Here is an 18,020-nt window from a genome sequence, read left to right on the forward strand (position 1 = left end):
TTGGTTGTCAAATGTATGGCTAATGATTTCTTACAATGAGCTTAATTTTTGAACACGAAGTTCACTTTCTTGGTTTTTAGGTCAGAAGTTAGCTGAAACTTGTTTTTGCCACAAAATTGTATAGTAATTAGACAAATGAAATTTTTTGATGGGTTAATGCAGAGGTGGGCACCACAAATTATGCGGGGAATGCATTCTGAGTGACTCGCGATTCTGTTAGCAATATTGCGATGGACGGCGCTATACAACGTTAAAAAATAAAAATTATTCTAAAATTGTATACATATTTATTCTTTGTTATTTCAGTTTATGAATATGTGATACCTACCTATTTTTAATCTGTTATAAACATTGTTTAAAAACAAGTACCGTTTATTGCCTTCTGCTGAACATCTTAAAAACCATCAACCAATTTCAACTTTAGATTTACAACTAGCCATCGAGGAATTGGCAAAAATCTAAACTAAGTGTCATCGGTTTTAATTTTTCAATACTAAAATTTGTGTATGTAAAATTATTGCGAGAATTTAAAGAAAAATTTGCTTTGAAATGTGTCTGTGAAACATATTTTCTTGCTTGTAAATGATTTATATACTTATTTTATTAAATTTTTATTTCCATCATAGTTCAACTAACAATTTAGTAATAATAAATTTGTCTTTTTCAAATAAAGAAAAAAAAATTTCAAATTCCTACTGCATATTATAATTTTTTAAACCTTGGAAATGAACTCGATTAATTTTTTTATTGCGAAATTCATTTTATTTCAACTGATTTTGGTGGTTTAAATGCAAAGGCGAATTCTAAAATTTTTACATCTAATGCCTAGATTAACGCAATCAGTTTCCTGCAATGGGCTTCTATGCAAAAATTTTAACTTGTGGTTTAAAATCCGATAAATATTTCTCACTGTCAATTTTTTTTTGGACAGGTTGGCCAGAAAAAAAACCTTTAGAGGTTAACGTTTTATTTCAAAAAACTTCTGTTTCACGGTAAATAGGTCTATCAGAGAAATGAGCTATCAAGCAATGGGTTATCAATTTTAATAGATTATCATTTCGAGTGGGCTAATATTCGGTCAAACTTCTGTTCCAAAGATATCTTTGTTATTGAATTTCCGAACGAAAATTTTTGAAGGACTAAAGTATTTTTTTTCCAATGCTCGCCTGGGGAATGACCTACGCCACACAGGCAGCTGAAGGGCAGATTTGTTGGCACCCTATTAGGTGGGCCAACGTTGCTCCCACAGTTAAGGACAGATAGTACAGAAAGGGAAAGAACATCCATGCTTTGCCCGGAATTCGAACCCAGAACCTTTCTGATGAATGAAGGACTAAAGTAGAGTAACGAAATTTCTACAAGCAGCTAACATTTTGAGTCAAAATTCAATATCGTGATTTCTAAATTCTAACATTTACTTCATCTTACTATTTATGCTGTTATCAACAAATATTTGATGTAATGTTTTACTTTTTAAATCTCCGTATATTCCTTGGGTGGGACAAGGCTCTCCTTATCTTCCTAAATTTCTAAATAAAATATTAGTCAACACTTGCTACTGCTTGTTTTAACGGTAGGTTTATCGATCGTTAAATATGCAAAACTACATTTCATACCATAACTACATTTTAGCTATTGAGCTAACGAACAGGGTTGCCGGATTTAAGCCAAGATAATACAAAGCTGGTGAGTTTTTTTGTTCCAGCAACTAAAATAAGATCGGTAAAATAAATTAAATGCGGACTTTTATTAAAAGAAAATATTTTTCAAAAATCGAGGTGACGTAAAAGAAGCTCGGTAATTTTAATTACATGGTACAGTGCATACAAAAAAAGATATCACTCTGAATAACAGTTGTTCTAACGATCGGATTTTCACGTACATGTTCTAATGTTCGGGTAATGATCACGTACATGTTTTCAGGTTCTAATGATCCAATTTTCAGTGTCAATCTTAATGGTTCCTGGGGGTGACCTCAAATATGCTAATTATTTAGTGATAACTAATAAAATTACGAAATGAGACACAGAAACGTACTTTCTCTGAATATATATATATATATATTTGGATATTTAACCTTCAAAACATAGGGCATAGCCACAATCTTGGAAATTGGTCCCCATAGTTTAATCAAGAGAGGGATTCAAAGTACGAACTTCTTAATGGTAATTTCCCTTTTCGCGTTTTTAGTCATATTTTAAAACTAATTAAGCACTTCATAAAACAAACAAAAAATATGCACCCATTCATAAAACCCATTTACCCAAAGATAATTTTATGAAGAATTTTTTTTTAATAACTATTATTTTTTTATAATTTAATGTAATTATGGATAAAAAAAATTTAATTTTGATGTACAATTTTTATAGCATTTTAATCTACGTATTTTTGTATATCAAAATCAGAAGTTTCAACCGTTTTTAGTAGAAACCGAGAAAAATCACAATTGTTTTTAGAAAAATAATTTGGCGAAAATGAAGAAATATATTAAAATGAGGGAGATTAATATTATTTAAATGCAGATAATTTACGACAAAATTAACTTACGCTTTCGCGTAGCGTAAAAATTTCATTAATTTTCATATCGTAGCATAATATTTGTTTCGGTAAAAACCGATTGCTAATATTTTTTTTTAATTATAAAATACGATGTTTCCTTTGTAGTCCTAAAATATTTGTAGTACTAAAAATTTATTCGTAATTCAGTAAAGAAATTCGAATAAAAGATTTTATTAAATAAAAAGCATTTCATTCAACGAATATCTAGTTTTATAAAAACATGTTTTTGATAGAATGATTATTCATCAGCTTTTTTAATTTTATTTTTTAGTTTGTCTTTTCTATAATTGATACAATTTTAATAATATACATACGTATGCATAGATTTGGAAAAATATATTTATCAATTTCTTAAGTATATATTTTATACTTATTCATGCAAATACGTAGTCAACATTTTTAAGCATCTTAAAATTTTTCGACATCTTATATATTGTTTTAATCTTAAAATAAATTTTTTAATTACCCGTATGCGTGTGTTTCGCAGAACTATTTCACCAATTATATAATTAAATTTTAACAGTTCTCAAAATCTTTTTCTTTACGCTACCAAGTATATTTCTTTATTAATATACTAATAATTTTTTTTTAAATTTAGATTTTTTTTTAAGTAAAATTCATTCTTAATTTATTGTCAAGTTTTCATTAAATGAAAACTTAGAATTATTGCTAGCTAGCTGGGGATTAAATCTTGTTAAGAAATTAAATATTCTGCTGATAAAAACTATTCTATGCCAAACAGCTATTCTATGCTATATACTAAGCATACTGTTAGAGGGACCAGAAAGTAATGTCGTTTCGGTGCATTTGATATTTGTTAAGATTTCATTTTTAATCAATGATGTATTCACCCTCGTTAGCAACAACGATTTCAATGCCAGATCGAAAAATGATGAATAGATTTTTAAGACTAACAAATATTTAGTGTGACAGAACGGCATTATTTTCCGGTCCTCCTAATACTTTTTTTCGAAAAAAAAAATCGTCTTTTTTATTGTTTCTTTTAAAGTAACGAAAAGTAAATGCATATGTATGCACATCAAAAAACTACAACAGATTGCTTTGTTCTTTAAATGAACGACAAATTGCGCACATACAATTTTATGTTCAAACTTGTTCTCGCCCCTCTAATTTTAAGAAATTGCCCTCTTAAAAAGGTTAATGTTGAAAAAATTTGCTTAAAGTTAAAAACTCACCTTCAGAACAATGAAAACAATAAATTTTTATATCAGGAAAATGCCCGATATGCCTTATTTTGTGAAAAAGCAAACACTAAAAATACAAAATTGTAAAAAAGATTCCAAAACGGTAAAATTTTTAGAATCATCTAAAAAAATTGTTTTCTCGACTTTAGAAGTTCCTTAACCCTTTGCGGTCGTATTAAGTTTATACATGGGTGTCATGCTGGTCGGAATTAATTTTCGTTGAACGAATAGTAATACATAATATGCAATAATGCATGATTATGAAGAAAAAATAAAATTTTTTAATTCTTTTTCAAACTTTAGATATATGTAACACAATATGTTTTAATTTCGTGTAAAAAATATATTTTAACAATTTTCTATCGTGTGATATCTTTCAAAGCAGTCATCAATATGAAGCCTTGGTTTTCGAGAACATGTGTCGCAAAAAAATTAGTATGGCATCTTCCGACTTTGATTTTTCTGTTTGAACATTCAGAATAATCTTTACATCTTCACCAGTGCCGCAATATATGTAGTTTGCCATTAAGCTGTGGCTAAGAGCAGACATACGTCTGGAACGGTAAAAAAGCGTTGGTGGCTGAGAATAGACATACGACAGCAAAGGGTTAATACTAAAATAAGATATATCAAGGGATTTTTAAATAACACAGTATTTTATACCTGTAATTAATATTTTCAGCAAATAATTTCAATGTACTTTTTATCGAAATCATAAATAGAAATTGTTCTTTAATTTCACCGTAAAAAAGACAAGAATTTTAATGTTTCATTTATGATCAATTGAAACGTGACAATTAACCCCAGAATTGAAATTTGTTTCGAGGTAACATTTAATTGCCTGAAACTATTAGAAACAATTAAACTTATTAAAATAACAAGATTAGAAACTAAACCTGTTTCTTTATTTTGTTAAGAGCGGCAGGAAAAAGGAGAAAAAGTAGTCCATTAAGTTTGACACTTATATGAATATCCGATTATTAGAACGAAAATTATCCAGGGTTATACCTTTTTTTTTGGTGCACTGTACATTACTTGGTATGATTTTATATGATAATTTGAAAATCGTTAGTTTATTGGAGAAACAGATGTAAACTTTAGAAGCATTAAGAACAATACTTTTAAACTACTTGAAATTATAATAATCAATTTCCCACAACTTTTACAATCAAAAATATTTTAACTAGTACTTTTAACAAATATAAGATTTTTATAGAAAATTCCTGATAAAAATATTTATCACAATTTATGAAAAATGTTTGTTTAAACAGGAATATTGTATGAATTAAAACGTGACTATAATATAGTTAGAATAATATTTTAGGCTGATTTTAAAGTAAGTAGGGTGAATTGCACAAACAAATGAATTACTGTATATTAATCACATTTTAACCGTTTTTGTAGTAAGTACCGTTAAAAAAAGTAAATAACTTCAATTAGGAAGACATTTTGCTTAGAAAAAATTGAGTGGAAAAATATACTTATTACTAAAGTTTATTTGCACAGTAGAAATTTTAACTAATACAATCTTATTAATAATTTATTTTTACACTGGGAAAGATGCATTACTCAATGCATTACTCTATAAAATTCTAATTTTTTTAAAACTTTATTTTAGGCTTAACTACAATTTTAATTTGGATAATAACCCCATTTATTATCGGAACGATTCAATAAAACATTTATATCTTAAATTCGTTAATTGAATTTTTTTTAAACAAAATAAGAAGTTATGACAAAGCAAAATCGACGTAACTGTTTATGAACAACAACATTATTGAGTTTATTTTACAATATATAATTTTATTTTTACCGTATTTTAGGACCATAGCAGAATGAACAAAGCTTAAGTACGGCTCAGCAAATTTAAGTTTTTAAATTTTGAGATTTACCCATAAATTATTTTAACTGGATAATGCAGATATTTCAGTAAACATTTATTTACTTTTGCTACAAAGGATTCAGTTCCAGATGGTTTTATTTCCGTTATTAGAAAACACCGTTTTCTATCAGGACGTGATAGTTAACATTAACCCTATAATTCATTAAATAAATTTCAATCAATTTTTTGCCAGTCTACGTCAAGATTTTGAACGCTTGCAGAAGATAAATTAATCATTTCAATTAATTCGTATCGCGGAAGAAAAGCGGTTTTAAACCTAATCAGAAGGTGTCAAACCGTTTTGATGAAAACGATTATTTTATTGTTAGAGTTTTTGACAAATATAATGTTTCGGCTAATTCTTGAATGCATTTTCATTTAAGAAACACACGAAGATTATTAAATCCTATCACTTACCTTAAAAAAACTATGATTTCTCTTGGTTGGATTAATGTTTCCCAAACATTTTGAAAGCTGAAAAAAATACCACATTATTGATTAAAATTACATAAATATCTTTGCAACATGATAATAGGGGCCGTTCAAATATTAACGGGAATGAGGTTTTTGATTTTTCTTATATTTGTTGACAAGGGGCAGGCAGGATGCGAGCAATGCTTACGCAAGTCATTTCCTATAATAATTTCAAGTTGTTCTTAAAAAAGAAAAAAATTAAAATTTGGAAAAAATTGTGCTTGAAAAAATTTCAAATTTTAAATAAAATTTTGGAGAAAGAAAAAATTTGGTCAAAAATTTTTTTTATGTGTTTCAGAGTTTAAGAATTTTAGTCATTTTTAGAAAAACAGTAAAGATTCTTTAAAAATATTCTTCTCAAAATTGTATATAATGAATTAAAACACCGACGTTTTTTTTTTTTTTGACAACTTACATTATTTATTTAAATGAAATTCTAAAATTAGGTTACTTCAGGAAAAGTTAAAATTAGAGCAAAGAGGTGTGTTGGTACTTTCTTATGTAAGCAGAGGATGTGATTTGCTTATTCTTGCTGAGAAAGGGAGACTAAAACGAAAAAAAAGGCTTTATTTGAACGACCTCATGTAAACATAAATATTTCCGTTTTAGGATGTCTAAAATATTTGTTGTTAAATATGAAGAAATTTATAAAGAAATCAAGCATTTTAATCATTAAATTTAGAAATTATTAATTACTTTTTAATTTTAATGAATAATCAAAATTAGAAATTTTTTAACTAATTTCACTTCATTCGTAAATGAAGATAGTTAAATCTTAATTTTTAATAGCAGACTCAAAAATTTTAATCCTAGAAAAAATTGCAGTTAATATGTTTATATTGTATTAATTGTTCGTCCAATATTATTAACTTTAGTAACGTTTTAACGGTTTCTGGACGATTTTTATCTTAGCTACTTTTACCTATAAAAAGGGAGTTAAACATTTCAGAGAAGGATCTATTTAAAATAATTAAAAAGTATTACATTAAAATATTTTACTTTATCTGCAGACCTGGTGATATATATATATATATATATATATATATGCTTTAAAACTTCTTTAAGCTTTGCTTTACATGTGGCGCTATCATTTTACGCCTTACATTATTTCCTATTATTACCTATTATTTATTTTACATATTTATAAAGAAATATTTTAAAAACACGCAGTTTTAAAACAATAAAAAAGTAAATATTTATTATCTCTATGGAGATACATATATTTAATAATATGATTATAATACAATTATAAAACTAATTACTATGTATAAATTTTCCGCTTTTGATGAAGCAAATTTATCAATAATATCATCAAAGTTGATTATTTCAAATTTTTCTCTTTCCACACTTAAAAATGCTAGGTCACTTAGGCGATCTTGTCCCCCCGTTGATCGTAGATATGTCAAAATTAATTTTAATTTGCTGAATGACCATTCGCAGCTAGCAATTGATACTGAGATAGTCAGGAGTATTTGAAGTGCCACTCTCAGGTTTGGAAAAACATCTTCTCCATACGGGATTATAAAAGTAAGAAATTCTAATGGAGTTTTAAGTTCAATTTCTTTTCTACTACGGAGTAACATTTTACAGTCACATTCTTCGATAAAGAGTTCTATTCCATTGAAATCTGTATTATACACTATACAAACATACAAATACTTTGTACACTGCAAATATTTGGAGATAATATATGTAACCACACAGCGTAGATGCCATAAGGAAGTGCTGACAGACACAGGTCGAGCCAGCCCAGCCATTAGAAAAGAAAGTGTAATTTCTATTATGAATATATTATTACAGTTTGATTAGTGTTCCTTTTTATTTACGAATTAACATTTATTATATTTCACTGGCACTAAATTTAAAATATATTTTGCAGAAATAAATTATAATAAAAATAAAAATTATCCAACAATTTTTTTTGTTTTGCTGACCATTTGGCGCCCCTTTGTGAGTAGCGCCCGGGGCATGATGCCCCCCCTTGCTACGCCACTGCTGCGCAGTAGATGAAAAATAAGAAAGATGTCATTTCGTTAAGGGTACTAAGATGCTCAGTAGTTGAAAATACAAAATATGTCATTACGTTTGGACTACTAAAGGATATTTATGGTATATATATCCTTTAGGATATTTATAAATGCCCCAATTGCAATGAAATCCAAACATTACAATCCAAATATTACATAAATGTACACGCTTCCGAACACTCCGAAAAGACTTCGATAGTATAACCGAGAAACAAATATTTGTAAGTAAAGGATGAAAGATGATCATTAATGAAGTAATTAAAACATCACTCAAATCTTAATTAACCTCCACTCCACTCTGTATAAATTTTTATTATAAGGTTTTATATTTGTTTTTCAGTAGGTTTTACTGTATGGACCATCGGCCATTTTAGGGTTTTAACTCTTCTCTCACTTTTATTGTTTACCTGTTTTACATTGTTGTTTTTAAACTCACTGTTGTTTTAAACCTGATCCTTATACACCTTTTATTATCTGATTTTTACACTGCCTTTTACTTGTTTAAATATCTCAATTGGGATCTATTTTTATTTTTTTATGTTTCACGCTTTCGTTAACTTCATACTTCACTTAATATTAAATTATAATTTACTTTTTTTGACGCACATTTAATTTATTACATACTTTACTTTGGTCTTAACTCATTAGTGTCTACTTAACTTATTTTACATTATATTTCACAATTTTTTACACGCTTTAACTAATACACTTTTTACCTAATTTGATATACATTTTAGAAACCCTTTTAACTTTACTTTTTTATATCGTTAATTTATATTTTACACACTTCTTTATATTTTACCCATAACATTTTCTGCTTAATATTCAACTTTATTTTTTTTCGCTTTACTTTTTATTTTACCTTCCATTTAACGCTCTGCTTTAATGGCACACGTTACTTAAAGCTTAGCGTAAGTATTTACTTTATACTTTAAATTACAGAATAATTTACTTTATACTATGTTTCACTTAGCCAACAATTTAACACATAAATAAATTTACTCTGTGATACGCATTATACGCTTTATACGCATTAGCTTTATTGTTTACATTTTTTTCGTTACGTTTCATCTTATTAGCTTTTTTTCTTTACTATATATTTACGCTTTAATTTATTCTTCGCTAGCTACTTTTCTTGAATTTTTTTATGCTTAGTTTACTTGATATTTTGACTTTATACTTCATTATTCTGCTATATTATATTTACCAAACTACTTTTTACTATCTTTTACTTAATCATACTTTGCAGTATACTTCCAACTTGCAGCTTTATTCTGTGGTTAATAAAGTAATTTTTTTTTATTTCGCGCTTAATCCTTTTATACTTTAGTCTTCACTTCTTATTTTTTACTTCTCAAATTTCTTATTTTACTTTATATGTTACGTTACAATACTTTTCCTTTAATTTTACGCTTTACTTTGTAGTTCACGTTTTACTTCATTCCTTACATCACATACAACTTTCTGCTTTATTTTTATTAACTATACTTCATTCTTTACGACTATGTTTTACGTTTCGCTTTACATTATTCTATTCTTAATTTAAGCTTTACCTTATACATAATTTTATACGTTACGCTTTAGATTACTTCACACTTTACTTGATGTTACTGGATAATTTACTTTAATCTTTATTTTATACTCTAAATTTTTAAACTCTTCACTTAATACTTCAGGTTTTAAGTTATACCTTGCGTTTCACTTTATGCTATACATTTTACTCTTCAATTTATATTTAATACTTTGCTTTACATTTTAGGTTCTAAGCATTCTCCATATTTGCCTCTGTAGTTTATTCCTCGTGTATTGCTTTTTCTTTACTATTTCGAACAATTTTACAATTATTTTACAATTTACATTACTATTTCGGCAAAATATTTCACTTTTTTTATTTAAATCTTTTACTGATTTTATGCGTTATTTTAAGCTTTGTCACATCTTTACTTCATACTTCAATTTACAACTATGACATACTTTACAAGATTTATTTTACAGTACTTTTAGTTTAAAAATTTTTTACTTCTCGCTAAATTTTACATTTTATGACTCACAATCCGCTTTTACTTCATATTCTATTTTATACTATGCTTTACTTTCAATTATATTTTATTTTACTGCCTTCTCTTCACAAATTCTTTTCAATATATTTTACAATTTATTACATACTTTACGCATTATTATATACTTTGAGCTTTATTTTATGATTTGCATAATATATTCATTTATAGATTTTTCTTAATTTTATGTAAGCTTTACACACTTTTTATTCTATGTTTCGTTTATTTTATGATTTTCTTGGTCAATGTGATACTTTTATACGTTTACTTTTATCATGCGTTGATTTTAATTTTGCGCGTTACTTTTCTTTATGTTTTAATTTATACACATTTTATTTCGTATTACATTTTCTACTTTTCATTGTGCTATTTATAACCTCTTTATTTTTCTTTTGCGTTACTTTTCCTTTTCTCGTTCTGTGTTTTATGCGTTACGTTTATCGGTTAATTTTACTTTTCTTAACCGTTATTTTAACCTTATTTTTTTAACCGTTACATATTAACCTTATATTCTTAACCGTTGCATATTCTTTACACCTTTGTCTGAACACAATTTGTTTACATGTGACGCTAACATTTTACGCCTTACATTATTTCATATTTTATGTGTTACATTATTCTATATTTCATTTTTTATTTAACACTTTAAACTATATTTTTTACTATTCTTTACTTCTTAAACTTTATAATCTACGTTTTAATTTTATACTTAACGCTCTACTTTATTTTTTAACTTAATTTTTTCTTTACTGTATATCTTACTCTTTGCGTAACACTTTATTCTTTACGTTACGTTTTTACTTAACTGATGCTTAACTTTGAGCAACTTTTATTCTCTAACATAATTTCAACTTTTTGTGTTTCGTTTTCTATTTACTTAACTCACTTTCAAATTTACTAAATATTTAACATTTTACTTTTTATATTTTACGCTTTACACTAACTTTCTTTTTAAATTTTACGCTTTGCTTAACATTTATATTTCATGCATTACTATACAAAATTTTGATTCTCGCTTTACTTTTTTATGCTTAACAGCACTGTTAATTTGGATAATACCCCCATTTATTATCGGGACGATTGAATAAAACAATTATATCTTGAATTCGTTAATTGAATTTTTTAAGCAAAATAAAAAGTTATGACAAAGCAAACTCGACATAACTGTTCAGGAAAAAAAATATTTCGTTAATTTTACAATATATGATTAAATTTTTATTGCAATTTAGGACCATAGCAGAATGAACAAGGCTAAAATACAGTTTAACAAATTTAACTTTTTAAACTTTGAGATTTCCTCATAAACTATTTTAACTGGATAATGCACCATACTTAATTGAGATATTTCAGTAAAATATTTATTCACTTCTGCTACAAAGGACTTAGTTCGAGATGTTTTCATTTTCATCAATAGAAAACACCGTTCTCTATCAGTACCTATTTTTCGCCAGTCTACGTCGAGATTTTGAAATGCTTGCAGAGGAAAAATTAATCATTTAAATTTAATTGCATAGCGAATTTTTCCCCCGCAATAAAAACCTTAAAAAAAAGTGGTTTTAACCTAATTAGAAGGCGTTAAACCATTCTAAAAGAAAACTATTATTTTATTGTTTGAGGTTTTGACAAATATAATGGTTTGGTTAATTTTTGAATGTATTTTCCTTTAAGTATAGGAAGTAAGGTATGATATTAATATATTTCTTTATTTATATTAAGTATTATCATTTTCCCGAAAATTTATATAAATGCTAATAAAAAATATATAAATGAACACGAAGATTATTGAATTCTTTGAGTGGTTAAATGACTTACCTTTAAAAAAACTATGATGTCGGCTTTTGGTAAAATGTAGATTTCCTAAACGTTTCGAAAGCTGAAAAAAATACCACAAACTGATTAAAATTACATAAATAATATGCAACACAATTATAGGGGCCTTTCAAACATTACTTAAGGACATAGAGGGGGGGGGATTGGTAATTTGCTTATATTTGATGACAAGGGGCTGGTAGGATGCAAGCAATGCTTACGAATGTCATTTAAATCATATGATGTTTTATGTAAAAAGGTAAAGGACAAAAAAATGATAATTTGGGAAAAATTACACTCGAAACAACTTACATTTGAAATAACATTTTGGAGAAAGAAAAAATTTGGACAAAAATTGCTTTTTTCTAGAATTTTAACCATTTTAGAAAAACACCGAAGATTCCTAAAGAATATTCTTCGTAAAAATTTATAAAATGAAATTAAAATTTTATAAAATTAAATATCTACTATTGTTTTGTTTTTTTGAAAAGTTATATGATTTATTTAAATTAAATTCTAAAATTAGATTACTTCAGAAAAACAAGCTTTATTTGAACGACCTCATACAAATAGAAATATCTCAGGTTTAGGATATTTAAGTTATTAGATGTTCATTAGGAAGAGATTTATAAGTATTATCAGTAAATTTAGAAATGCATAATTAATTTTTAATTTTGGGAATTTTGATGAATAATCAAGATTAGATATTCATAATTAATTTCAATTCGTTCATAAATGTAGAAAGTTAAATCTTAATGGTAAGAAACAGACTCAAAAATTTTAACGCTAGAAAAGATTGCAAGTAATAAGTTTATTTTGTATTAATTGTTTTTCCAACATTATTAACTTTAGTAATGTTTTAATGGTTTCTGCACGCGGTTTGTGTCCTAACTACTTTCAAATATAAAAAAGGGGAGTAAAACATTTCAAAAAAGGATCTATTTAAAGTAATTAAAGAGTTTTAAATTAAATTAATTTACCTTATTTGCTGACTTGGTGATTTTGCATCACATTGAACAATATGATATTGCGATCACGCAATTTTAGGCTGCTCAATATTTTTTGGACCCACGTGCCTTGAAAAAAATTAGAAGTTTTAACTTTTAACTACTTTATTTAAAAGTTATTAAACTTGAATTTACTGCTCAGATTCTCAATATAAAAAGAAACAGAAAATATTTAGAAAAAAAAAACAACCACATCCATATTTGTAAACTTTTATCGTATCTATTTCCAAATTAAATTATTTTTTTTTCCTTTATAGAAGAGCTAACTTTTCAACACTTTTTGTTGAACTGTTGATGATAATTGCAGTTAGAAATATATATACATACCTCAGGGTTTCCACTGTCAGTAAAAATTTTTAAACTGGTGACAAAATTTAGAGAAAACTAGATGATTTAAACTTCTATTAAATTTTTAATTTGAAAGAAATATGTATAGAAATATATATTAAATTTGAAAGAAATACGCATATCTAATTTCTAAAATGAAAGTTAAATTCAAGTTTTTTTCAGTAGCCTAGAAAAATTTTAGCTACCACTATTTTATTTTTTCAATGCCGTGGCAACGCTGATAATATATAATCTGTAGTTTTATAAAAAATTTGGAAGAAATAAATATGCTTTACTTACAGCAAAAGTCTTCAAATCACCAGAATTGTTCGAATTTGAATTTTCGGAATTGTTCAAAAAAGTCCAGCAGTTCTACCATGTTTGAATTAACCAGGTTTGAATCATCCAAACGAGTTCTCATCAACCGAAATACTATGCAAAATAATCCTAAAAATCTAAAACATGTTGTATTAAAAAGAATAGCATGTTAAATATCATTAATTTAGAAAGAGATCGAAAGCAAACTTGGAATAATTAAATGTTTTAAAATTAAAATAAAGTATAAGAAGTATGCGAAAACAATGATAGGAAGAAAATGAAAAGAAAAATACTATAGTAAAAAAGGGAATAATAAATAAAACATTGCTTAAGAAACTCAATGAAAACTAAAAAAGCCACCATGTGGAGAAAAAAACAGACGCGTTCAAATGAAAAAACAAGAAACAAAGCGTGAGCAATTAGATTTAAAAAAAAACGTAATTACAAATGGAAAACATGAAAAAACGAAAAAGAAACAATGAAAAAGCAGAAGAAAAAACACAAAAGGAAAAAGCGAAAAACAAATCACCAACGTATAAATTTAAGACTAAAAACAAGGTACCCAAGACAAACGGATAAGAAAAGTAAAAAGAGGATATAAAAAAAGCACCGTGAATGGATATAAAACAATGGATGAATGGAAAACAAACACCATGAATAACAAGAAAATAAACACGATGGAAAAGAAAAATACAAAACACCTCATATGAATGAAAGACAAGCACAATGAAAACACGAAAAAAAGCATCACCAAAAGCAAAGTGGAAAAAATAACCCAACATAATGAAAAAATAGATAACAAAAACAAACTCGATGAAAAGGTGAAAATGAAAATTACTATTAGAAACAGAAAAAATATAATAAAAAGGGAAAGAAAGCGCCATAAACATAATGAAAAATGAAGGAAAAAAACAAAGACAAAACGGAAAAGAAAAAGAATGAAAAACAAAAAGACACCGTGAAAAAAGGATAAAAAAACAATAAAAACGGAAAGCAAACACCACGAAAAGATTTTAAAATAAATGCACCATGAACAACCGAAAAGAAACGTAATGAAAATGCGGAGAACAGACATATAGCAAAACAAAGGACCCAAAACAAACGAGAAAAAAAAAATAGAAAGCGAAAACCAAAGTTTCTAGAACAAACAGAAAACATACGTAATGAAAAAAAAAAAACTGAAAATGAAATACCATGAATGTAATTAAAACAGAGGAACATAACAGAACATAAAGAAAGAAGGGAGAACAAACATAATGAAAAAAGAACGGAAAATTAAAGCGGAAAACAAACACAATGAAAGGGAGAAAAACGAAACACTGCAATAAAAAAGAAGAGAAACTGTGTCCAGAATAGACAGGGAAAAAAAAAGAATAAAAAGACGAAAAATAAAAGGCACTGCCAACAAACAGAATAAAACAATGACAAAAGGGAAACAAAAAAAAAAAAGAAAAGCAAAAGAAAATCATTGAATGGAAAACAAAACACAATGAAAAAATGAAAAACGAAACAACCATAACAAACATAAAAGAATAATAAAAAGACATAAAACAAAATACCGATGAAAAAGGAACACAAACTTAATGGAAAAACGAAAAAGAAACATAATGAAGTAGCCGAAAATAATCATAATGTAAAAAATAAAAAAATGAAGAAAGAGAAAAAACAATGTGAAAAGGAAAACAAACACATTGGTGATAAGAAAAACAAAGCACCGTAAAACAAATAGAAAACAAGCATAATGAAAAAAAAAGCACAAACAAACAAAATAACAAACACCATGAGTAAACAGTAATCAAACGCAATACAGACGCAAAATACGGACAACAAACACGAAGAAATAAAGGAAAACAAAGCAACCAAAATAAATGGATAGAAAAACAATGATATAAAAGACAACGAACATAATAAAAGGAATATAATGAAATAACGTAAAACAATTACAATGAAAAGACGAAAAAAAACGTCATGAACAAACGAAAAAAAAGGAAAGACCAAACATGAAAAAAAAAATTGAAGAGAAGAATTTAGTACTGTTAAGAAACGGAATACAAACGTTGAAAAAAAAAATAAATAAAACACCACGAACAAATCGAAGACAAACACAATGAAATAACAAAAACAAATATTATGAAGAAACGAAACAGACATGATGAAAAACGGAAAACATTTCTAATAAAAAGTTGATAAACAAAACATCGTAAACCAACGGAAAAATCTATGTAAAAACGGAGAACAAACCCAATGAAAAGACGAAAAACAAAACACCTCGAAAAAAATGAAAAGGAACACAAACATTAAAAAATACGAAAACAAACATTGAAGAAACGGAAAACGAAACACCACAAAATGAAAATATGAACGAAAAAAGCACCTTGAACCAATGGAAAAAAAAAACAAAGAGGAAAACAAATATAACAAAAAGCAAACATAATGAAAAAACTGAAAACTAACATAATGAAATGAACCATCACGAATAAACTTAACCGAAGAGAAACTGAAAAGGCAAAATTTTATAAAAAAATCCTCAAAAAAGACACATGAGTAAAAAAAAAATAAAAAGAAAACACCACGAACAAATCGAAGACAAACACAATGAAATAATGAAAACAAATATACTGAAATCCGGTATAAATATTATGAAGAAACGGAAAACACTTATAATAAAAAGTTGATAAACAAAACATCGTAAACCAACGGAAAAATCTATGTAACGGAGAACAAACCCAATGAAAAGACAAAAAACAAAACACCTCGAAAAAAAAGAAAAGGAACACAAACATTAAAAAATACGAAAACAAACATAATGAATAAATGGAAAACAAACATTAAAAAATACGAAAACAAACATAATGAATAAATGGAAAACAAACATTGGAGAGACGGAAAATGAAACACCACAAAATGAAAATATGAAAGAAAAAGCACCTTGAACCAATGGAAAAAAAAACAAAGAGGAAAACAAATATAACAATAAGCAAACATAATGAAAAAACTGAAAACGAACATAATGAAATGAACCACCACGAATAAACGTAACCGAAGAGAAACTGAAAAGGCAAAATTTTATAAAAAATCCTAAAAAAAAAAATACATGAGTAAAAAAAAAAAAAAAAAAAAAAAAAAAAAAAAACACTACGAACGAATCGAAGACGAACACAATGAAATAACAAAAACAAATATACTGAAATCAGGAACAAATATTATAAGGAAACGGAAAACAGATATGATGATAAACGGAAAACATTTATAATAAAAAGTTGATAAACAAAACATCGTAAACCAACGGAAAAATCTATGTAAAAACAGAGAACAAATCCAATGAAAAGACGAAAAACAAAACACCTCGAAAAAAAAGAAAAGGAAAACAAACATTAAAAAATACGAAAACAAACATAATAAATAAATGGAAAACAAACATTGAAGAGACGGAAAACGAAACACCACGAATAAATTAAAGAAAAACACACCACAAAATGAAAATATGAAAGAAAAAGCACCTTGCACCAATGGAGAAAAAAAAACAAAGAGGAAAACAAATATAACAATAAGCAAACATAATGAAAAGACTGAAAACGAACATAATGAAATGAACCACCACGAATAAACGTAACCGAAGAGAAACTGAAAAGGCAAAATTTTATAAAAAATCCTAAAATAAAAAACCACATGAGTAAAAAAAATAAATAAATAAATAAAAAAACTTCGAAAAAAAGTACAATGAATAAAAAGAAACTTGAAAATTGCACAACGAAAATAAACTTGGAACAGACAAAACGGGAAAAAAAAATCGAAAAAGTACAAAGGAAAGAAATTGAACAAAACAATTGAAACAATCTAGAAAAAATACAATGGAAAAAAATACAATAAGAAAAAAAAAATGAAAAAGAGACCACATAAAGATTTTCGAAGAGATAATGGAGAAAACTTGAGGGGAAAGGAAACTGGGGAGAAAAAAAAATTAGGAACACAATGAAAAATTGAGAAAAAAATTTAAAATTAAAAAGCAAATTGAAAAGACTGAAAAATATCAAAAATTAGGAAACGCAAACGCGATGACGGAACGACTGCATTTCGTCGCATGCAGTCTAAAGCGGACGTAGGAATGATGAATTTCGCGAACTAAGCATTAAAGATGCGTACCGGAAACGCTTTAACAAAAATGTATGAACCAGAAAAAAAACCGGACAAAATTTTGTCTTTTCTTAACCCGAAGATAAAACGCATCATTTGAGTAGCTACTCTACCTCCTTGCGATTACTTAAAATATCATAGAAAACAGAACTTCTAAATAAATAAATAACGAGCCTTATAATTAAGTATTATTAGTAGACTTACCTTTACAAAGAAAAGTA

General features: G+C 26.8%; 1 long non-coding RNA gene across 1 annotated transcript in view; it reads right to left on the reverse strand.

Annotated features, from left to right (window-relative positions):
• LOC107445708 (uncharacterized) overlaps positions 1-15,970 on the reverse strand; it is a 102,247-nt gene extending 86,277 nt beyond the window's left edge. Inside the window, exons 1-2 of the long non-coding RNA XR_015435321.1 lie at positions 13,648-15,970; positions 12,017-12,077 (exon numbers count right to left, since the gene is read on the reverse strand). This is a non-coding gene — a long non-coding RNA (uncharacterized LOC107445708). The remainder of the gene's footprint in view (positions 1-12,016; positions 12,078-13,647) is intronic.
• Between the last annotated feature and the right edge of the window lie 2,050 nt (positions 15,971-18,020).

The sequence above is a fragment of the Parasteatoda tepidariorum genome, chromosome 7 (genome assembly GCF_982258835.1).
Source record: "Parasteatoda tepidariorum strain Cologne lab strain chromosome 7, Ptep-v5.0, whole genome shotgun sequence".
NCBI classification, from domain to species: Eukaryota; Metazoa; Arthropoda; class Arachnida; order Araneae; family Theridiidae; genus Parasteatoda; species Parasteatoda tepidariorum.